This window comes from Betta splendens, chromosome 6 (assembly GCF_900634795.4).
Source record: "Betta splendens chromosome 6, fBetSpl5.4, whole genome shotgun sequence".
Lineage (NCBI taxonomy): Eukaryota > Metazoa > Chordata > Actinopteri > Anabantiformes > Osphronemidae > Betta > Betta splendens.
Window position 1 is genome coordinate 8582227 of NC_040886.2, and position 24160 is coordinate 8606386.

The 24160-nt window shown below is 44.0% G+C and overlaps 1 long non-coding RNA gene across 2 annotated transcripts; it reads right to left on the bottom strand.

Moving 5' to 3' along the window:
* Positions 1-2148: 2148 nt before the first annotated feature.
* LOC114857054 (uncharacterized) lies at positions 2149-21465 on the bottom strand. 2 transcript variants are annotated; one of them, XR_008695015.1, is made up of 9 exons: positions 20628-21465; positions 14799-15023; positions 14265-14454; positions 10189-10264; positions 8750-8809; positions 4987-5252; positions 4762-4893; positions 3913-4033; positions 2149-3564 (listed from the first exon to the last, which is right to left on the bottom strand). It is a non-coding gene; the product is annotated as an uncharacterized LOC114857054 (long non-coding RNA). The 2 variants fall into 2 exon arrangements; XR_003786165.3 differs by having other exon boundaries at positions 4987-5255.
* Between the last annotated feature and the right edge of the window lie 2695 nt (positions 21466-24160).

Below are 24160 nucleotides of genomic sequence, written 5' to 3' on the forward strand. Positions count from 1 at the left end.
ACGAGAGAGGTTTTAGCTGAAGCAGCAGTAAAGTCACTCGATCGTCTAGTCAGAAGGCCCTGAGATGCTTAAAGCACCAGCGTAATGTTTTTAATCTTCAAAAGGACGTGTGACTACAAATATTTTGACTTGTTGCAAAATTTCCAGACAGATTTTTTATCTAATAAAGTGTCATTATCCTATTTGCTGTGATGAGAAGCAGTTTGTTAGGAAACATGACTTTGGGTCCGGTTATTACTCTTAACCGGCAATTTAAGAGAATCACAATTGGAAGTGCAGCCTGAGCAACTGTTGCTACAATGAAATCATCCGGGGCTGTTGTCAGCGTTAAGCGTGTTGACGTCGGACCTGCTGTGGTTAAAGGCCACTTCACTGTACGTCCTTCACGCCCAGCGCCACGGAGGCAGGATTACGCAAACATCTTTGCAGCGAGTGGGCTCCGCTTGTTCATCATGTGTCTGCATTTAGTCTGCCCCCCTGAAGTCGGCCCTTTCTATCACTAATGCGAGGTTGAGGAGCCATTTAATTACTGCTTGCCACCAATTTCTTTGCATCTCCTTCCTTCACTGTCTCCTTATATTTAGTAAATTCCCTCCCTTCTCATTACTGTCATCACATCATGGCGTGTCATCGCGGTGTCAATCCCTAAAGAGGGCGAGGAGTGACAACAACTATCAGTTTAATTTACCATTTGGAGGATTCAGATGAATTACTCACAGTTTTTTATTATGTGGTCAGACATGCTGCCGCTCTCGGGAAAAAAAAAGAGCAGCCGACTCCTCGGCCTTGTTGGATTCTGGGCTCCGTGACTCTCACTGATTGATAACCATATGCACTTACCCTTGAATTAAAAAAGACACTCCGCCTGTGAAGTATCACTTCTGTTTCATAAATAAGTGCTGCAACGGGGAGACTGTGACACTGACACTTTCTAAGCCCACTGGTGCATTGCTGGGTCCCAACACACAGGCTGGATTTTGATTTTCAAAAGGGCAAAGCATGGAGGCGACACCCTTGTGCAGCGTCACCTCCCAGCGCGAAGGACCAGGGTTCTTCCTGGAGTCTGTGTGCTCTCGCTGGGAACACATGAGGGCGGAACCTGAGCTCCCGTGTGGCAGGCGTCACAGTGGCAGTAAGGTTCCCTCTTTTCTTGTAATCAGCACACTCTTTTGTGTCTCATAACTGTTATGACCCTGTGGCCTGTTTCAGCCCACTCAATATGGCCGGCCGGCTGAGTGATTGGCCCATTTATTCCCCCGATGCGCATTGATTCTGTCACGGCATAGCTGTGAGCTCTTGAACTAGAGCACTGCCTTGGACACATCTTTTTAATAGCGCTACCCCCACCGCCGCGTCCTCCGCTTTCCTCCCACAGCTCGAACGCATGCGGTCGGGCTGATTGGCGAGTCCTAACTGCCCGTAGGTGAGAGCGAGCGGTTTGTCCGTCTCCGTATGTGGCCCCCGTGATGGACCGGCCTCCTGACTGACAGCTGGGACAGGCTGTAGCAGGGCAGCGACCCCCGCGTGAGGGACGGGGAGCCCGTCGCCGAGCCGTTACGCGGCAATAAAGCAGCAATGTCAAAGGTTTCTGTGATCTGATTGATCGAAGCCAAGCCAACTAACGCGACGCATTACAGCACGCATGCTAATCCATTACAGTCATCCCTCTGACAACTTCTATTGACGCAGGGGAAACACAAGCCGAACCAAGTTGACTCAAAGTGTTTTTTGATAATGACAGAATGTCACACCTAGAATCTTTCACGTGCGTCGTGAAGTCATGAATCTGGGTCTGAAAATGAATAAAGACAAACAGAGCCTAACTTTTCACCCGCTCACCAGCACCAAGTCCAACGTCCCTGGGGCTCCGCGCAAGCTCCTGGTACCTGTCAAGGGCTTGACATTTGAAATGCCACTGTGACAAGGCTGCCCGGTGCCATGAGGTGGAGCGGGACACTGCTCACTGTACATAAACAAGACGTGGATGACATGAGGCGGACGCGGGCTCCGGGGACTCCTCCAACGTGATGCTTCCCGGCCGCGTGCTGTGTGATGGGACGCTGAGTCAGGCCAGCGGGACGCTGCGACGCCTTCACTGCTGCTTTGACAGCACCTCTAAAGTCCTGTTAACGCGCGTGACCTCCACAGCCCAACAAGCTTCAACTTACCCACACTGAACATGACCCTTTAGGAACAAAGTGGATAAAACACAGACGTGGATGTGAATCTACTGTACATCAGGACATATACAGAGTGGAAACACTGTTATTATTTGAATACAGGTCTTTTAATGCAGGTGAAGTAACAGTAAATACAGTAATGTACAGTACACACACTTTCTTTATTCTGAGTAAACGATCAGCCATTCCCAGTCATCATACACTATATATAAAGTACAATACAACAGAATATCCCTAAAACGTGATCTACTGTACACACAGACAGACAGACACGTCTCCATAGGGCAGATTAAACCTAAGAAGAGGTGCAGAAAACGCCTTAAACAGACAGGGACGGGCAGTGACAGTACTGTACTGTACAGTACGTGTGAGGTGTGTTCCTTAAATCTGAAAAGTGTCAGGAAATGATGCAAATGCCTCTTTGCTCTTCTGTCATCCTCTAAACATTTCTGTGTCAGGTGTGATTGTTTAGCCCCCCCCCTCCCTTCTTTTTGATAGTAACCTCACGTTGGAGAATCTAAGATGACAAGCTCGAGGCCAAGCTGATAACTGAACAGACACGTCAGTGTGAGGGCTATGACAGCTCTGTCTTGTTAAACTTGGCCGACGGCCTTCCTCTGATGTGCCTGGCAGGACTTTCAAAGCAGCGCACGCCCAGTAGTCAAAATGAGGTTGATTCACGGTTCCACAGAAGGCTGACTGTGCACTTTTCCCACTGGCGCGGCAGAGCGCAGATCTCGCTGCCATCGCACTGGTTGCGTGCAACATTTAAACTGTTTTCTACTATATAAACAGCTAATCATTTAAATGGGAAAAGAACTTTTAGAGGTGCTGTAATGTGCAGATGCTGAGGCCGCAGTCGCCACATTTGTGAAACAGCATCCAGCTTTATTATTCCGTACTCACAGGACGACACAGTAACAAGTTATTATATGCAGGACGTACATTTATTTCTTCACTACGTTCTGTAGCCAACATGACTCTGGGGACGGTTTGGAATGAAAGTACTGCACTTGGCATTAAAGTTAACTGCAGAGACTGAAGCCTGCAGACGGACCTCGCTACTGTATCTGTCTCTTCTGCTGATGTTTACACATCTACTCAGCTAAACGTGATTCAGAATGAGTGTTGAACCTACATGTCCATCACTAAAATAGTCCTATCAATGTCCTATTAACACATTTTCAAATTAATAGGTTTAAGAAAAAAAAAAAACCTAAAAAGACAAAGATTTTTACCTCATAACGGCAGGATATTATAGAACATCATACTGTAGATATGATGTAGCCCTGATTCACCTGTCAGGTAATAAGGAAACCAGCATCTGTGGCGATATCGTTTCACAGATGACGATGGACTCCTTTTGATGACGATTTCCTTGACACTGAATGAGCACAAAAAGAACCATTGCACAGTAAATAGTGTGTTTTGACACTGTACAGTAGCAGCGCCAAAGAGCTTGAGAGAGAGGCTGGAAATGTTAATGCTTCATTCAGGGAATCCAGCAATGTTTTCTCATTCCTGCCAACGTTCAATTATGAAGATGACACAGAGACCAAACCGTTTGGCTTTGCACACAGGGACCAAGCACATGCTACAGTATGAATATTCAACCGGACCTTCAGCAGCAGTAAAGTTACCAACCACCAATCATCCAACAAAGAGAGGGTCTGGCACTGCTTCTTCTAAACACCTTTGTTCAGTCACCTGGAACACTTTAGTTGATACTGACCTGTTGAAGTGATGGAGCTGCACTTCATCTCCCTCTTCAAAAAAAATGAAGCTGCAGCTGACTCTGAACCCGCCAAAGAGGTCAAGACTGGTCCAGCTGGAGCCTAGCAGCAGCCTTTCATCTGAGGAATAGTGGGAGGAAGAGCGAAAGAGATTATTTACAGGAAAGGATGATTCTGTCACTGTTATAATGTATTCCTAAACATACACCCTGGGGTTGTGTTTACTAATAAAAAAATATTTCATTATCAAGCATTTGCAAGTAAAAACTAATTAGTGATGATTAATAATGGATTGCATCTTCTTCTAATGCCCTGTGGACATGTGGTTAACTAAAGGCATCGATGTCCAGCCCAGTGGTCAGTAGTCAGAACACCTGCTTCACCGTAGAAAGCTCCTGGGTCCAAATCTACCAGCTGGCTTCTCCTGTGTGCAGATCAGACTTTGCCACCTCGCTTGCATGGGTTCAACCCTGCGGCTCCAGCTTCCGCTCAGAGTTCAGACACCAATAATTCAATTGGCCAACGAGCTGAATATGCTTTTTAGGGGCTTTGACCCTGGCTCCAGTCTTCAGGCCACCCACTCACCTCCAGTATTCCCAGTAGCCCTAACCGCCCTCTGCTCAATCAAGCCCTTTTCTGCCCACCCGTCCTCCTCTGCAGTGCAGGTGAGAGGGGAGCTGAAGAGAATCAAAGCGGTGACGGGAGCAGGTCCAGATGGCAACCGGACCTCAAGGCCTGTGCAGACCAGCTGTATGGGCTTGTTCACTACATATTGAACCTGAGCCTGAGCGACTGCCTGCTACGCAAAGAATGCACACCCCAGAGAGCTACTGACTACAGACCACTACCTGATTAAGACTCTGAAAGCCGTGTTGCCCATCTAGGTCATTTGTTGGGACCACGGATCTTAGGCTGCCTCCACTCAGGCTGAGGCGGTCATTCAGTCATCTACGCCCTACACAGATCCAACGCTGGAGACACTGTGAAGATCATGGTCTTTGATTTCTCCAGTGCTCTCAATACTGTAAAAGCATCACTGGTGAAATAAAAAAATAAAGCAAACAGATGCTCACCGAGGTCTTGTCCTCTGGATTTTGGACCTTCTTATCAACAGACCAACAGACTGAGCTTTGTGTCTAACACAGCGGTCCGTCGGGGAGGGGCTCCACAGGGAACGGACGTGGTTCCACTGCTGTTTACACTTTGTGCATGTGACATCAGACAGGAACAAACTGGACAATGTGATAAGGAAGAGCAGTGGACTCAGTGGACGAGATGGAAGAACGGGATGGTGGCTGCAGTGGACAATGTCTGTAACCCCCTACAGGACACACAGAGGCTGCTTCATCCCAGGGAGGAGCAGGACCGGAGAACAGAGAAGACAAAATGGAGAGAAGGAAACCATTACAATCACGTAAACAGCTCTTCAAAGCTCTCAAGGCTTCTATGGCTTCATTTCAGGTACACACTTTCACCTATAATAGCTCATCGTAGTAAAGCTTCACACAAAGCTTTCAGGAGAACAGCTAACAAGATGAGTGAATTGAGGAATGTTGAGGACTGACTTCCTGACACTTCTGAATTTACTGGATTAATTATTCCTCAACAATTTTTTTATAAATAAATCATCTAAATAAATAAAATGATACCAACAGTTATATTACGTTCAAGATTAATGTTGATGATTAGATTTATGTCTTTGTTTTGTTTTTTTACACACATATTCTGGTGCTATAGTGTAGATTGTCAGTACTGTTTGTACTGTATAACAGCTCGTGCTGTGTTAATTATTGGGTTCTTCCTTTGACAACTGTGTGATTAAATTTTCATACTGTATCGAATACTTTACCTGTTGAGTGACTGGATGCACAGCGAGCGGCCACAGTACAGCGGGAATTCTCACTGACAATCCATGTTTGTGTGATAAGTGGTATTAATGTTCCACTGTCACAAGGACTTGACAAAATGAATTTAATATCAGGCTGTTTGTAATACTACACTTTACAAATTATGTAAATGGTAAAAATGTTTGCAAACGTAACAGAATGCTATTACTAGTTCAAAATTGTACAGTTTTTATAATTGTACCGTAAATAATATGATAATAATATAAAATGAACTGAAACAAACCATGCACACAATAAAGTCAAATAGCTCCGACAATTCATCCTAGTTTAAAAATCATGTGCTCCGAATCCTTTGGTGGAATCAACTGCAGAAGAGTTGGACGCAATTCAAGTTCACTTCCTCCCGTTTGTATCGATTGGAGACGCTGCGTTTTTTGTTTTTTTTTGCCTTTTAGAAGAATTCGCACTTGATCTGATTTGTAAGAATTTATTTCAAAAGGACGACTGATGGAAGCGTCAGCATTTCACGCAGGCAAAGCATTATCGCTGCGCTGCGTATCTAATCCCAGCCTCTGAACCTCTCCCCTGGGCTTCGCCTCCTCACTACTTCGAATTAACCAGTTGGTTCCCTGATGGGTGGTCATGGTAAACTGCCAGCTCGCTGCAGGGATCTGAGTGTGAGGGCTTAATTGGCATTATTATTGCATTAGAGCAACAGTTTGATTGTTGTCTCTCTTATTCATGGAAAGCATGTTAAGGCCCTGGTAGGAGATGTCGTTTGCATCTATTAAGTTTAATATGCATCATGTTGTCTGTTTCTTCCGCCCGCATCTGCTTTTCATGTCTGTAAGCAGATGTTACACTTGTGCAGGCGCCCGAGCCGCTTCGAGCACCTGACGCTCAGCATGCGTGGGTGGAGGCGCGAAGCGGAGAGAAAGGGAGGCGGCGCCGAGGCGAGCGCTCCGCTACGAGGCGGACGCACCTGGAAAGGTGTCACGTGATCTCCCGAGCGGTGCCAGATCTCACAGTTTAACTAAATCCACTGGAGCTCCCACACATGAATCGATCCATCATCACCGGAGCAGTGGGATTGTGCTGAGGGCAAAGGTTAAATCTGCACTAAGGTCTCGGGGAGGAAGCCTGTTATTGTTTTTCTTCCTCTAATCCACTACGTGACCCATCATTCCACCTACACCATGAGCTCGTCCTCTGCAGAAGAGTGGAAGCTCTGGCTGCACTCACCAGAATAAAGAACTCTTGTCCTGCTGATGCAGTCGGTGCCAGAGCATCACCGCTTTCCCCTGTGCACATATCGCCTTAGTAAAGCAGACGGTTGCTATGAAGTGGAGCATTTGATGATAAAATAAGCCACATGGAGTGGATTATTGTGTGGACATAATGCATCAGTTATCCTCCGTCCGTATTCTGTGCCAGCCTCACCTCCAAAGTTATAGAGGAGCAAAGAAGTGCTCTTTACTAACAATTCCCCAAAAGCAAAGCTTCACGGTGAAACAATCGGTGATGGTTTGGAATCTATGCTTTAACCATTTTATGGTTAAAGCCAAGGAATAAACTGAATTGCAACATGTCTTACAGTTAGTTTCAGTGTTTTCAACTGTTTTTTTCATTTTCTCCTCTAGAAATGTGAACAATCACGCGTGCACGTCGGCTGACTCCTCTCGCTGCTGACCGCATTTCGTATCACATTTCAAGTGGGGAAACAAGAATAAGCCGTTTCTGTGGCCGCCGTGTGTGTACAGCTGTACTTTCTAAACAGCTGAGCGTGATGCGAATGGCTCGGCAGGGAGATTAGAGGCAGCTTTGACTGTTCAACTCGCGCAGCACACCTAGATTAGGACAAAGCGCCGCCTCTATCGCCACGGTCAGCTGCAGGAAGCAGGGAGGTGTTTTCACATTACTCACCAGACACACAAAACGCCACGGCTCCCTACCTTCTAAGTGAATTACTGCCCTATTATGGTTTTGCATTGCTTAATGTCTCTGAGTCATTATCAGTCATCTGCTCAGGGATAATTTTAATATATGACAGTGATTATCACAAATTACTTGTTCATATTGACTTGTGAATGTATTTTTAATGGGCCAACACTTCTGGCAACATGTGATAAATATGGGATTTTTAAGTTACAGGCTCTCCTGGAAAAAAAAATGCTCATCTCTATTAAAGCAGACACACACACACACACACACACGCACACACACACACACACACACACACACACACACACACACACACACACACAGAAGACAAATGAGAAGATCCGAACGCAGCATTCATCACTGCTGCGTCCTTTATGTCCTGTCAACGTTTCCGCATGAGAATTTTAATCAATGCTCTGCTCCCGCTATAAAACCTTGCACCAGACACAACGACAGACGAGACGGTTTCTGTGTGAGTCACTGGTTCCCTGGAGTCACCGGAGCACACGTCAGAGCCGCCTTTTCCCATGTGTTCTGGACCACGTGGCTTCTACGCGCTCCCCTCCGTTTTTGCGGAGCGATTACATGCATTTCTTTTTCTTTTTCATTTTACAGAAGGCATTTCCGTGACAGGCAGAGCTTTGTGGAAGCAGAGCCAGATTACAACGGAACGCGCCTCCTCTGCCCAAGTGACACCTTGGGGGAAAGTTGCTGAGATTAAGAAGACACAGCCCCTTGTGCCTCATGGTGACAGCACCCATGACCCATGACTGTCGGTGACATTTAGGTGTGTGCTCCCCCTACAGCTAGATCATTTCCAGCAGACCTGGGGTCAGCCTCAGGGCGCATTTGTCTACATCCACTGGCCTTTTGCTTCTATGACCAATTGGCCTTAGTGCAATGGAAATTCAGTTTCAGTTCATTCAGTCTATGTTTTCCCCACAACGAACCCAAATAGAATGTGTTACAGCTCATGGAAATAACTCATAGACACCTAACTGTAACCTTAACTGTAATACAGAAGAGGTGAAAGGGTTAGTTTACATACCTTCAAAGTTCACCATCCGGTTTACTGACTTTTTGCTTTTGCAGAGTCTGGCCATTGTCTCTGAAACATGAAACAGTCATAGTTTTACCTTCATGTTGTTTCAGTAAGGAAAGCAGAAACGGCTGCTCTCTACGGATGTCTCCCTTTGAAAGCCGCTTGTCTTTACAAGTGATTAGATTCATAAAATAATGATGTAACACCTTCCGAGCCTCCTGCTGAGAAACAAATAGCAATTGTCACCATTTGTGGCCTGTCAGCATGTCTGTTAAATGGGACACCACTGCCTGGGGGGATGAAACCTCCTGTCTTTACTAATACGAGCGACTGCTCAGTGGGGCTGTTTGGATTAAAGACGGTGATGAAGACTTTCCATCGCCATGAAAGCTGCTTTAAACTGGAACATCTTGTTTTGGAGCATGGACGTATAAATCACAGGGAGGCAGACAGAAGCAACATGTGCAATGAAACAGAGCCAGTCGACGTCTGCGTCGCCGATCCTACAGCACATCGACACAAACTGGCAAACGAAACATTAACAATGTGATTTACGCTGAACAGAAAAGCACATGGAACAAAGTCATCTTGTATCAATCTATTAAATATTGTTCTTTTGCTGCCCCGTTGTTAGGGGCATCGGGTTACGCAACACACATCTGCTAAATGACGATAAGTGATAACATGAAAAAAACCCTAAAATGAGCAAAGAACAACAGAAGTGACTGATCTCAAGTGCTGCACTTCTTTTTTAATGAGGTCAATAAATATCTTGTGACATGATGATCCCAGAGCTACTGGGTCTTTGTTCAGCCAATAATATCTCAAGCTTTTCTGGCCTCTGATTCAGTGCCTCCCTCCTCGGGGGAATATCACACTGGGCCGGAGCCCTGCCTGTAATAAGCTGGGAGCAGTAGAGTAGCAGAAAAATAACTGAACCTGCAGTGGCTCATCTGATTAAACGACCCCCAGGAGCTTGACCTGGGTAAAGAGAATCCGTTTACCGGTAACTGGTTGACTGACTAACACCTTCTGTCACATGATGGGGACGTAATAAACCAGGAAGACGGGAGCATTATAATAGGCCTCTGTTACAAATCAGCAATTCAATTAAAGACCAGCTCAGTGACTCAGTACAGTAGAGGATGCTTAGGGTCCTCACACACTCACATCTCCTGGTTACTCAGCTGTGAACACCTTAGTTCCTTAGTATAACTCGTACATGCTCCTCTCATGTCATACTATCAAACTCGAGTACAGTAGTACAGTAACAGGAAAGGAAACAGAGAAGAGAGAGAGAAGAGGCTGCAGGGGCTTACCTGAAACCAATAACTAGCAGTTTGTGAGTGAGGGAGTGAGTGAGTGAGTGAGTCAGATGAAAAGAGTATTTTTATACAGAAACCTGTCTGAAGCATAATTTCAACACGCCCAACTCAGTAACTCACCAAAGGAGCTGCCTCCCCATGCGTTCAGCCTGCGTCCATGCAGCGTGGAGCAGGAATCAACCTTCACATCTGTGACCTCATAACAAAAAATGTTTAATGTTCAGCATTTTCTGTGATTTCACCAGTTACTTGTGCTTTAAAACCCCCTGACTGAGGCAGAAAGGACACATGGGGTAAATTACAGTTACTAAAGTCAACTTGATTAAAAAACATTCAATTTGTTCTATTTAAATATTTACTCCCTGCACAACAAATCTTTACTCTGATGTTTCAGGACATGACTCACTCCACGCACAACTCCTCTGATGTTTGCACCAGGAGCAAGGACAGAGCCTTTGTGCACAATTCCACAGCAAACACACAAGAAGGAAGCGAGTGGTTTAGCAGACAAAGTGGCACTTTGTGGGAAACGAATGCGCCTCCGCACCGAAGCGGACGTACTGTATGTCAGAAAACAGATTTAAGCTGAAAGTGGGGGTGTTTCCAGTGTCAGCGCTACGGCCTTGATGTCACGCCGTTATTACAGATGCTATGAGGCTGCAATTGACTCAAATGCAGAATCGAAAGGTGTTTCTGGTTGTGAAGTCAAGGTGAACTTGAGTGACTGGGTGTTCGGGCCGGGCCCCGCTACCTGCTTTGGTTTATAGAGCTCCGCAGGATGTCGGGGGGTCAACTTGATTCATTACAGGCTAATTGCGCTACCACAGCGAGAGATACAGTGGCGTGATGTCATTTCTTCGTCCTCACATCTCCACCCTCTGTCCTCGCTGTTGCAGGAACGGAGGTGAGAGCAGCTTTCCTTTTCAGTTTCAAACAGAGCTCCAATATTATGTATTATGAACAAAAGGTCCAATCCAAAACAATGGACGTATGAATTCACCCTGTGGTAGCTTGACTGACGTCTGTGAGTAGGTGAGTGACCTTAAGTCACAGTCTGCTGGTTATGAAATAGAAGCGCAGAAATCTGCGATTCTGTTCAGACTTACTTACTGACTTTACACATAAATAATGAACTATCCCGATTTTGTCTGTTTTAAAACATTAATTATTTAATAAAAGTCAATTCTACAAAAAGTTATTTTCTGGTAAAATACTGTACATCCCATCGACAGAACATTTGGTCAGTCATAAATAAAATGGCTGGAGGGTCTTTTGCTGCATTGATACTTTGTTATCTATAGAAGACCATGTCCTTGAAGCAAAGCTGGATATGGAGACATTTGTCACAATTTAAGTTTAGCTTTTTTGTTAATTTTTTGTTGTCATTCTGTAGCAAAAGTTTCTCGTATAACTGCAGCTCTAGAGCATTACCAGATCAGTGAGAAGATGGAGATCGTCTATTATTATTATTATTATTATTATTATTATTATTATTATTATTATTATTATTATTATTTAGGAGGAAAAGGTCAATTAAGCCCAGCTAATATAAAAAAATGCTAAGTTACTTTTTGTAGGTGACTTCCATACGATTACAGGTGATTGTCCTCATGTGCCACAGTAGCTGCTGTATTTACCACAGCCCCTTCAGTATCACATGTTACCACATGTATTTATTTCACTTTGGCCACTCTCCTGTTTCTTTCCTTCTTTCATTTGTGATACGTTTCTCACTTGAATATCTGCTTGGCGAGCGTGAATATTTAGGCCCACTAGTGGTGATTCCATTTTATGCCTTTTTCTCTCATTTATAGTGGATTAAAAGTGAAATCCTGTCTTCTAAAGTGTATAAGCTCCTGCCTATTGTTGGTTTTCTGCTCATTCTGCTAATCCCTGGTTGACAGCTTCTGCCTTGCAAAGACCTTATGCGTGGGTCTCTCTCTCTCTCTCTCTCTCTCTCTCTAAGTCTCTCTTGTACAAAAGCATTGCCACTGCTCAGCTTTTTCTTCCTGCTAATTTTCATTCAGCATACAATGAGAGAAATGGACGTGAAGGCTTGAGTTTATTCATATGTTGTATATTTTAATCGGCCCACACAAACTCTAACTTGTTTTCTGTTCCCTATTACTGCATAGGCTGTCTATCAGTAGCGTGAGCACGCCACCTCATCACACACAACAACAAAGATACATGTGCATTCATTTCTCTGAATAATGACTGAAGAACGCCGCGCCCGGCTTCCTCCGTGTCATGACAAATGGCTGAAACCAAGGTCGCACCGTGGGCAGAGAGCTCGCTGTCTTCTCCACGCTGGCGGAGACTGACTGAGAGTTTCACTGCAATTTAAAGCGCACATGATGGAGGACCTTGACCCTGACCTGCGTTTCACATGACGCAACGATGCCTAACTGGCCTGACTCACCCGCCGCTTACTCACCATGTACAAACACACACAGTATGTGCCTTTACACATAAGCCGCAACACAACATGAACCCCTTCTATTTTGAAGCAGATAAAATCTAAACATCCTCATATTATGACTAAAAAATATACAGTATAATGAAACCGTCTCCATATTCTGTGTGACATTATAATACCTGTTAATGTACATTCTGAGTAAATATGTCCTTTACTTCTAACGTTAGCTGAACAAATTATTTTTTTTAGGCAAAAATCAGTTCAAAACACTGATTTCCATTATTCTATTTCCTTGCACCCGCATTCAATTTGAAAGGCAAATGGGAAGCAGAGCAGAGCTGTCACAACATAATCAAAGTCTTGTAAACACAGTCGCTGTGATGAGTCGATGCTACCTGCAGCGCAGCCAAAAGCCAAACTCACACCCCATCAGAGCCTCGGCCTCCATCCCCTCCGTCTCCCGGCGCTGCTCTGCAGCAGGCGCTCGGCGAGGAGGCCGGTGCAGTGGGCTTTTGCAAACCCGGCTTCTACACACTGTCTCCCCCTTCAGGACTCAGCAATCCCCACCGGGGTATTTTGCATGCGATAATAACATTTGTAAAAGAGAAGGCAGCTGAACACTCACTGGGGCATTTATCCTTGGGAGGTGGGAAAACGGAGAACTCTAATGCTGGGCCTGGGAGATTTGTCAGACATACTTGGATCTGAACACTTGCCACGGGGTGCGATGGCGTGTAAACAGCCCACTGCAGGCCACTGTGACCTTTCGCTGCTCGCTTTTTGTTGCTTTTGGTCGTCTCTGTTTCACATGCCTCAGCCCCCGGACGGCACCAGACGCTGACCCCGAGACCTTGTCTCTAAGAGTAAGGGCCGTACGCCGACGTTTATCCTGCTGTAGAGAGCTGTATTCCTCCAACAGGAACAGATGTACAGTTTGTGTTAATAAACACTTGCCTGAACTGAACTGTGGTGCATTATGGCAAACATCGTTCACGTACTGCAGCCAGTCATATTTTACGCATTCGTGTGTAAAGGTTTTTTTTTTTCAGTCCCTTTCGAGACCTCCAGCTGCTCAAGGCTGCATTCCGAATGGCTCGCGCAGTAACGGGAAGGGCTTTTGTTGCAGGCTTTGCTGCCTAAAAGTGGGGCCTAGAATTGGATTATCTTAAATACTTAGTTGTACTATTGATTTACTTATCCCCTCCATTAGCGCTGAAGTAAAAGAGAGGGCTCCGTAGAACAGGCCGAGTTTATTTGGGGGGAAAAAAGTTCTGCGTTATGCTGCAGTACTGGAAGCTTCACGACTTGTGCCAAGTCATTACACAACCTACACGGTGTCATTTTACAACTTAACTGGATGATTTATGCATTATTCAAGATTTTAAATTTTGTATATTCACACAAGCTCAACAATTGGATTTAGTAACCCGCTAAATGTCAAGCGCGTGCAGCCCTGTTCAATGCAGACGTTTAACAGGACCAACGGTAACAGCAAATACGCTGCTTATTAATGTGTTTTAACACGAGTATCATCAACAATCTGTTAGTGTTAGTGTTCAAATATAATTCATTTTACGCCCTCAAAGGCTTTACAGATGTAATGCAACCTTACACTTACAGTAATGTGATCACTGACATGAGCCTGTTCATTCTGTCGCAGCCATATGGAGTTCGATATACTTGATGCAGCAAAGCAGCTACTGTAAGCAGTGGTCTATAGATAATCAAAAAGTCTATAATAGCAAATAGCAAATAGCAAAAGCAACGTCTGACTCACATGTGGGTCCCGGTTAAGCAAACTCCCAGACGCCCTGCCCCCATGACGCCACCTCCAGCTCTTCCTGAGGCGAACCCAGACCAGAGGGAATGTATAATCCCGCTGGCATGTCGCAGGTCTGCCCGGAGGTTCTGGTTCCTCACAGACTTGGAATAGTTTACTTCACCAACAGGATAGAATCCTTCATTCTCTAGAAGTAAAGGTGTCAATAATTTTATAATCTCTCAAAATTATATATGCCTGAAATATGATCAAGAAAACATTGCACTATGGGATTTTGATCTGAAAGTAAGATTGGCCCAATTCAGAGACACTGGCTGAAATACAGATTCTAGCCTCATGATATGAGTCTTTACATCTGTGTGAGTGTAGCCACAATTAAAATCCATCATAGGTACTAGAGCGGATGTTCCTGCCAATATCCTGCATGTCCTTTTATGCTCTGCGCTTTCATGTCTCAGCTCATTAACTTTGCAAAAATGTTGGTATATGTCAGGTCATTGCAGCCGGTCCCTGGTGCGTCCCCAACGTCACCTGATCTGTGAGCTGCTCAAAGGCCCCTCCACTGCTCATGGGCGTCAAAAAGGCCAGTGTCTGCAGATTCTGGGGCGAAGCCTGATGCAGCTACGGCTTCGTTCATCCTCAGTGGCCTGTTTGTGTGACTTCTTTGACAGATAGAGCAGGCGCAGTTGATTTTATTTTGCTCTCATTTTAGAGGATGTGGAGTAAAAGCCTGGGAGCCCTGTTCATCAGCTTTGTCTAGACGTGGAAACAAAACATTTTAGCAAAAACAGCTTAACGTCCCAGAATGGTTTGTTTTGCTCCAGTAATGAACAGAACTGTCTTCCCGGTGTATTGGTCCAGAGGTGCCAAAGCAGAGATGAACAAAAAAGCTTTCTTTGAAATGGGAATTAGTTTAATCAATATTAGACGTGCATGAATCAGCATGAGAGAAGTATTCACACGTTCAAAGAATCATATTGATACTGAATTAAAGTTAGCATACAACTAAAGGATGAATCATGGGTCCAGTATCACAGTCTGTGTTTGGGGTTTGCAGAAGAAGAGACAAAGAGAGGAAAAGGCAAATGGTTTGTTTTACTCTCGGTGATTTAATGGCACTGATCTGGACTGTCTGAACAAAGGCCTGTGGTTTTGCCCCATCTTTGCTCCTTGTGGTTCACTGAACCATCTCGTAATTTCATCATAATACATTTTTAATTACTATTATCATGGAAATGCAGTCATTAAATAAACGTTGTTAATGACTATTTATCTTGTGAATTTTCACTGGCAGAATGAACTCTGCTGTCCAGAGGGCAGCCCACCTCCATGACAGCTCTGCTCCAGATCCCTGTGGATCACAATATGAATAATAGATGGACAAATTCATTACCATCGATAGAAGTTTCACTATCCTTGTTGTAAACCTTTGCAATAAATACATAAACACCATTATAGTATTAATATATGGTGAGTTACCTTCTACATCAGGGTAAGATGAGGGGAAGGAGTGGCAGACTGTACTGCATAATAGTTGTAATGTGGAAATACTCAACAACATTTGTGTAATATTCAAAATATGATACACATTATGACTCAAGGATAAACTTATGAATATATCATACAGTCAGTCACATGTCGAAGCTGTGGACCTTATGATTTGCCAATACATTCAACATTGATCACTGTATTCTCTGTTGGGATATTAATATTGACAGCTCATTAATCAAAACCTGTTGCTTCACATGTCTCAGTTTTAGACAACACAGCACCTACAGTAACACAACCAGCAGCCATTCTGTTGTGGCCGTGTCTCTTTCTAGGTTGAAACATGTTCTGCACATTCACATTCACTCAACAGCTTCCTGTTCAGGCCTTGACTGTCTCACAAGAATCCCCTCCACCACAATGATTAAGTGCATTGATTTTCCTGTAATTGCTATGCTTTGCCCTTTTGCTATGCTCTGTTTTGAGGGAGGGGCCCCGGAGAACAATAGTTGTGAAAAGGGAGAACGGGCAGGTGCTATTTACAATGCTTCGTTTGTAAAGCAAAGTGTAATTAGGTTGGCGAGAGAGTGACACCCTGCATCTGGCCTCAAACCTGAAGCTCCTTGCGTGTGAGGAGCTGCCAAAAAACAACCTCAGATCCGCGAGTCCATTAATTACAGCCTGTGCAGAAAGTCGGCATTATTTGCTCCTGAGCTTCTGAAGATCGTTCACACACAGGAGAAGACGGAGCTCGACCTCCAGCAACATGTCACCAATCTACGACATGTACATTGTATACAGTGAAGCTGTGTGTGTGTTTGTGTGTGTGTGTGTGTGTGTGTGTGTGTGTGATGACACAGCATCTGTTGCATGTACACGATGTTTTGAACGTAAAAGGAAAATAAGCTGGCACCACAGCGAATCCTTCAAGCTTGCTTATCTTTATTGGATTTCTTCAGATGTTGATATTAAACTGGATTACTTAAACAGTTGCTATGCGCGCCGCTGCCAAGCCCTCGTATCTTTTATTACAAGGTGAAACAATCCATAAATTTTGCAACGCTCTAGTCCATATTTTATGAAGTTTGAAAACACCGAAACAATTCATCCACACAAGTTATAGTTCCAGTCCTCGCTGTGATTAATGCACTTGAGTTGTGCATTGCTGTGGTAATAATTAATCAGGGATTAATTAAAATTTTGGGTTTGATGAATCAAGAATATATTAAACAACAATACAAACCTATTTATGAGCTCTGTCTGAGAAAAAAAGCTCATATACAACTACACAACAATCACAACTTTATTTTTCTCGGTAATTTTTCATGCAATTCCTTGACTGATTTAATTGCTCTATGTGCTACAGACACCAAGAGGTGGCTGATGATTGATTTTTAGACTTGAGCTGCAGGTCCATATTCGCTTACAGGCAGGATTGGATTTTGGTAGAAAAATATCCTCATGCTGTATTATTGTTCTTTAATAATCAGGTTTTTGACTTGCTGTTACTATTAGGGGTGAAAAAATGGTCATTGTTCAAAAACCACAGAAACATGACTTTAGGACACAGGGTTGAATGTCCAATTATCATTTATCATAGCTCCCTAAAGTCTCATTTCCCTCCTGCATTTAGTAACAGTAACAATCAGTATTGTCCTATTACTGTATTTTATTAGAAAAACAAAATGAAACCAATTATTGAGGTTTAGAGTGAGTGTGTGATGTTGTAGATCCACTGTGAACTTGGATAAAACAGTTCTTCCTCTGCACAAATAAAAGATCCATCAAAATCCATCTGTCAGTGTTTATGTTGTTGATGCTCAAACATCTGAGCAAATCATTAAAAATGTACAGAACCTCTGTGTGATAACTACAGAGTACTGCATGTGATGCTTGGACCTCCAGTTTAAAGACAGAATCTATTTATCTGATGAAAAAATAGGCACTTTGACGGCAGCAGTGACTCAGCTCGACTGGACTCGGCTCATTTTTCAAATGTGGCATGCGGCATTTGTTTTTGGGAGCCACACACTGTGCAGTTGTCAGCTCCAGTCCACTAGCGCTTTGTGAAGATGTGGTAATGACCACATCGCAGAACTCGCCTCTACTATAATCACAATCAGCGGCTGACCAGCCCATGAAAACATGGCTTTCTAATCTGCCTCACGCCCAAAATGCAACCATTGCTCAATTCAGAAGTGTGAGGTAGAAACAAGCACTAACAGCCGGCAAGCGCAGCACAGGCTGCGGCCCAAAGCAACGAATCAGCAGGCAACAGGTGAACAGGATGAAGAAGACGTGTCAGTGACATATGGAAAAGGATTATTGGAATATAGCTTATGCAGTAAATAGGGTAATTATTATTCCTCAAGGTCTTACTTAAGTGTCTACAGATGACTCTGTACTGTATATGTAACGTCATTCAGGCATATTGATGGATTTGATGAAGATATCTACAGTAACATTAAAGGAGAAATAACAGCTTTGCTATTTATATCACTAAAATCCCTAGTTTCTTCAGTTAGAGGAGTTAGTTCACATTGCACAAGTCTCTGAGTCAACACTACTTTGTGAAAACAGACTTCTGCAAGTATTAGGATGTAAAACTTAAAAGCCATAAAAAGTAATGAAGCAAAAGTTAATATTTATGTCTGATCGTACTCTTCAGGGAGCAGAAGAAAATTGTTCTTTGTTAAACCATGAGTGTCAAAAGTGGCGGCAGACGTTGAAGTTGAGAGCGAACCAGCATGTAAAGTATTCAGGTCTCACAACATTCATTTGTCCAAGAGTCAGTGTTCACAAACAAGTCTTTTGTCTTTGAAAGTTTTTGAAGTCCCCCGTTGAATGCTTGAATACTTGAATACTATATTTATCTTTCCATGTAAAGCAATTGTATGCTTTCCCCAGCACAATTACCAAACCATGACAGCCCATTTCAGCTTCGTCGAACTCCTCACTTACCGTTCCAAATATATCCATTACCATGCAGATTGCTCCATTATCCTCTAGAATAGGACACTTATTTTCAAGTAAGATGTTTTGATTTTCTACATCAAAGTGTGTTGCTCTGTAACTTTTGGTCTAGAACCCTTTGTGGTACCTCCATCCCAACAGAAGCATTTCCCTTTATTACAGCTAATAAACAGAACCTTCCTTCATATGTGTGCAAATCGGAGTTAGTTTGTACAGTAGCAAGGCTGATGTAACTTTACAGGACTCAGCGGAAGCGATGACCGACCCTTTTCTCTGTCTTTCAGGCGACCACGTCTGACAAATAGTCATCTGAGCAGTCGGAGCGAGTGGCCTCTGTGCCGCCGTTGCTATTACTGTCCCATTTCCACTAGGCTGCTAGCTCCCTCCATAGGTGTCCCTCCTCTAGGCGTGGTCCCCTGATCCCACTCCTGACAAACACCTGCCAAACCACAGTTACTTCTGATCCCCCAGGCTGACAAGCCAATCCATCTTCGCCTGCAGAGTAGCAGAGTAAGTCGGCCCGTCGTCAGCACCTGTCCTTTGTGAAGGAGAACTGAAATAGACATGCTAACATATTCACTGCGTTCCCAATGAGTTTGACCTCGAAAAATGGACCCGAAATATATTTTTGTTGCCGTGCTCGTTCGTAATAATTTACTTTGCAATTTTTTATTCCATATACAAATGCACTTAATCAGGCCACACGAGTGCTAAAAACATAATTCACAACCCACATTTTGCTCCTCTAACAGCAAACAGCCCATATCAGTGTAACGGCAATAAAGTATGACTGCAATAATTTAATTCCGTACAGTATATTTAGAGGGCAAACAGTTAGGTCCTCAGTGTTCACACACTAACACAGAGCCAATAAGCAGTGTCAGGTCTGCAGCACTAACAGGATTAAGCGCCAAGACTTTATGTCTTTTACAGCCACTGCCAGGCCCAGGCCTGGAAATAATGGGATCAGTTTTGAAGCAGTTCATCATGGAGGACACCACTGCTAAAAAAACCTGCTGCATATAGAAATGCTGGGACACGCCCATAAATCTGAAACAAGTATGACATCATACGGAGCCGTGCACGGAAGAATCCATTGTGCCAGGATGAATATTTACAGTAGCGCGAGCACAGAGCAATTCCACATAACAAAGACTAAAAGTATAGGGGCAAAGGTTCATGAAATGGGCTCCCAGTCAATCACTCATGCATTGTTAATAGCCGCATTAAGGGAACACACTTCATAAAGTCTTTATTGATAGGAACTGACTGCTAATCTGATTCACGCCAGATCTGACCAATATCATGGGCACATACAGCACTTTAAGTGAGCCAAAAGCTTCACCGTCACACAATATTAATCTGAATGCATCACCGATAATTGAGTTGCATGTAAAGGTAACCGGTTGTGTCGAGAACATGCAAGACTAAAAACAACCACTGAACTTAACAGGGCTGAATCGAAACTCCTGCAAGCGGAAACAATAAGGCAATAAGATAAAATGGCTTGATATGAATGTCACCAGACTCTCTGTAATTCATATCTGCCACTTCACCTGATTGATAAAAATATATATATATTAGTCGCATTTAAAGGAACAAACACTTGTTTGTTTAATAGAATGTCTATGCGTTAAATAAAATTTTTGTTTCCCAGATATCATCACTGTGACATTTACGGTTTTGTACTAAAAACAGTCATGTTTTCTTATAGTTTTAGGCATTTCAGTTATTTCCCTGTCATATTTTTAAAGTCTGGTGTTTGTTCTGAAGGTTAAAGTCTAAAATTGGAAGCGGCTTCTTTTCTTAACAAATGTTGTTTGTACTAGAAAACAGCATTTTTGATGATAACTCGACAGAAGAGGGAAAAACAGGAAATGGCAGGTGGTAATTTCTGACCTGGTCCAGATTGCAGCGGATGCGTCGTTCCCACAAGTCACATGGGCGAATCAATAGAACAGGAGCCCTTAGGTGAGTCAGTATGGGGACGAAGTCCTGCAGCACTCTCCTGGCAGGTGGCTCTATCAGCTGGCAGCGCAGCGTTCACTTCCTAGTACACTGGGCTACTCCTCTCATTACTTGATGTGTGCGAAAAACAGAGTAGAGAAAATGGATTACCTAAAAAGTGTGAGATGATAAAAACTTTTCAAACAGGAAATGAGCAGATGATGCATCACTAGTCAAGGCTATAAGCGAGGCAGGCTATGGAAGACTTGCAGCCAGGTGGTGGAAGGTGACTACAAGGATAGAAGAGCAACCCCAAATCCAGCTGTTTCACGTCAGGTGATTAGTAGAATAAGCTGAGCTGTGGTTTTCTTTGATTCCAAACTGTGGGTGATTCGCGAAGGCAGGCGGACAGACCGCAGACCACTCCGTGACGGCAGAGGGGCGAAGGAGAAGGAGCCGCCATCTGTTGATCTGCGTGAGGAATGATGGGCCGGGTTGGCTGGAGCACCGGACCCAGACTGGCAAATCGCAAGCTATCTATTAAAGGAGGGCGTGTGTAATGATGTATTCTGTCCTAGTTCCACGCAGGGTTCTGGCAGCGGTTTCCGATAAGTTATGAGTGTAATATTAAGACGGTCTACAGTAGGTGCCCACACACACACATCCAGCTGTATCACTTGTATATGAGATGAAACATTATGCATTTGTCATTGTCACGCCATTGTCACCTCAGAAGGAGATGTGCTCCGTTATTACCTGTTTTGTTTTGTTTTTAGTTCGACACAGGATTCTATTAGAGCTGCACACGAGTGAACGACCAAAACCCGTCTGAACCGAAGCACTGACATAAAGAATAATGGACCAAAAGTCCCATAAAGCTACACAATAAATGATTAGGTCACATAATTGCTGGTAAAGGCAGCTCTATGAGCTATTGATCCATGTTCCTTTAACCCACAATGACTCACTGTGGTGGGTCAGTCCTGCATGTTCCTGTGTAGCCTCCATCCTCTCCATCCTCTCCCACCGACCTTGGAGCTCTTGTTAATAAATGTAGCGCATCATTCAACACCTTGCACTGCAGCCTCATCAAAATATTATTATGGTGACTACAAAAAAACATGGTTGCGCAACTTCTTTAGTAGAAGAATTAACTTTTTAGGAGACTGTTGTCTCCTGCATGATCACACTGAATGTACAGTACTTCCTGCATCTGGAGAAATTGTAACTCCGGCCAAACACTGGAATTGCAAGTTATTTGCATATAAACAGGATCTGAGCGAGAAGAATGAATGTAAGGCAGATTCCTGTTATTCATAGACACTGAACCTGGGCGACAAAAACAGTGTGAAGCCTTTTCATGAGCACACGTAGGATTTACTGCTGTACAGCATATATTAGTACACTCAGAGGAGGCTGAGCGGGACGAAGAGGTCAACAGGTCAACAGGCAAAAACATCCAGCACAGAGTCACTGAGGAGAGGAGACAAATGCCAATTTCAACGTCTCATACAGTAATTTGTTGGTTGAAGAAAACATTTTTTGGACATTTGCCAAATAGGAGAAACACTGTAGTTAGAAACACTGTAAATACAATGTCTGCATGTAAACATCCAGTGTAACAAATACAAAATCTATCAAAATTCCTCCATTAATACATCAACTAATTCCATTTTACTACAGTGTTTTTTTTTCCTATCAGCAGTTTGACTGGCGCTGCTCTACTTGCGACATCTCGTTGCACATCCTCATCCTGTTATGGTTTAATGGTACCTGACAGGAAAATATGTGCTATCATTTATCTCAATGAGCCACCTCCTCATTCACACGACTCTAGTAGACGGAAACAAGGATCAATCCACATTTTCTTCCCATGACGTTTTCCATTCAACGCGGCTGTTTGGAAATGTGCAGCTACATCAAATGCGGCGGCCATTTCTGACATCACTCTCCTAAGCTAATTTGGCAAACCTGTCAGCAGGCGCCTGTTTACACGCCCAGAACATGCGAGGCGGCCTCCTGATGGATGTTACTGCTTTTATGTGTGTCTTTGTAGCTGGCAAATGCTCCACTGTGTTTAGTGTGTGTGTGTGTGTGTGTGTGTGTGTGTGTGTGTGTGTGTGTGTGTGTGTGTGTGTGTGTGTGTGTGTGTGTGTGTGTGTGTGTGTGTGTGTGTGTGTGTGTGGCTGGGGAAGATGGATTCAATGGATTTTAAAGCTTTTTAAAAGCACTGACGAAAGAAGTGGGACTGACCCGAAACAGTGAGTTGAATAAATTCTAACTCAATAAGCTAAAACCTCAAAAACAACCTTCGCCTTCTTCACTGAGACAAAGTTTGTTGATTCAAACTCCTATATGTGTGGCGTAAAGCATTCGGCCCACTGCTTAGTGGAGAGGCAGCTGGTTTTTAGCAAACTACAGTGAATGATGCAATTTACCTCCCACTAAAACATTTGCTGACCACAATATCCACGGTGCAAAACAAACAATAGTTGGGGATTATTACATCAGGCATGAGCCACAACACATTCAGCTCTATATTTATAAGCCATGAAATTCATCTTGCCAGTTTTTGCCTCGACGTCCCCGACGCGCGCCGTCCAACAAACAGCTCTTTGCATCCGCCCTCGTGCGATCATCAGATAAACCTCCGTGTGTGTTAAAACAGCGGGGAAGCTCTGTTATGCTCACAGAAGGGACAGGTTTACAAGGTTACATTGTAATGAGTCTCTCCTCCTGGTCATCCTCTCATCTGATCCGTTGCCGTGGCGGCTGTTAGGAGCCCAAATCGCGCTATCGCTGTGTGTACAGGGCTCGCCAGGTCCGTCATTAATACTGCTCTTATCGTCGCGTCTGCCGTGATTTCCATCCAAGGCTGCGTTATCTGCGAGACCCATATCAAGCCATGTCTGTCTTGCGGGGACACACGAGTGGAAGATTTGCTACTAGGTGCACTGTCTGTGAGCCGTTTGCCTGTTGGCCAACAGAACACGCCACAGCCTTAACATTAATCATTCAATGAGCACAGTAATTGAGTGCCTCTCTCATTTCCTGGCAGCTGCAATACAAAGCTGCTGGTGGTGAGACAGAGGAGATACTGAAGAGGCAGGATAATAGGGTGAAGTGAAAAGGCTCATGGAGGGGGAACAAAATAAAGGTAGAGGATGGGAGTGAGTGAAGAGGATAAGACGTGGAGGGGAGGAAATAGGGAATGGGAGAAGGAGAGGATCAGAGGCAGAGGACAGCGGAGAGAGAGATTGCTTTAGCTTGTCATCCCAGTAGGCTTGGCGGTGCTGTGAGGTTGACAGTCCTGAGAGCTCCTGTCCTTCAACCTTCCCCCTGTGCCTGCAGCATTATCTGCTACTTATCATAGAGGGCCAGACATTCAGCCCCGCAAATCACATTCTTTCAGAAATAATATAAGAAGTGTGCTGTAAATTCGGCTAAAAGCTCCGGCAAAGCGTGTTATTATGTCAATTCCTTCC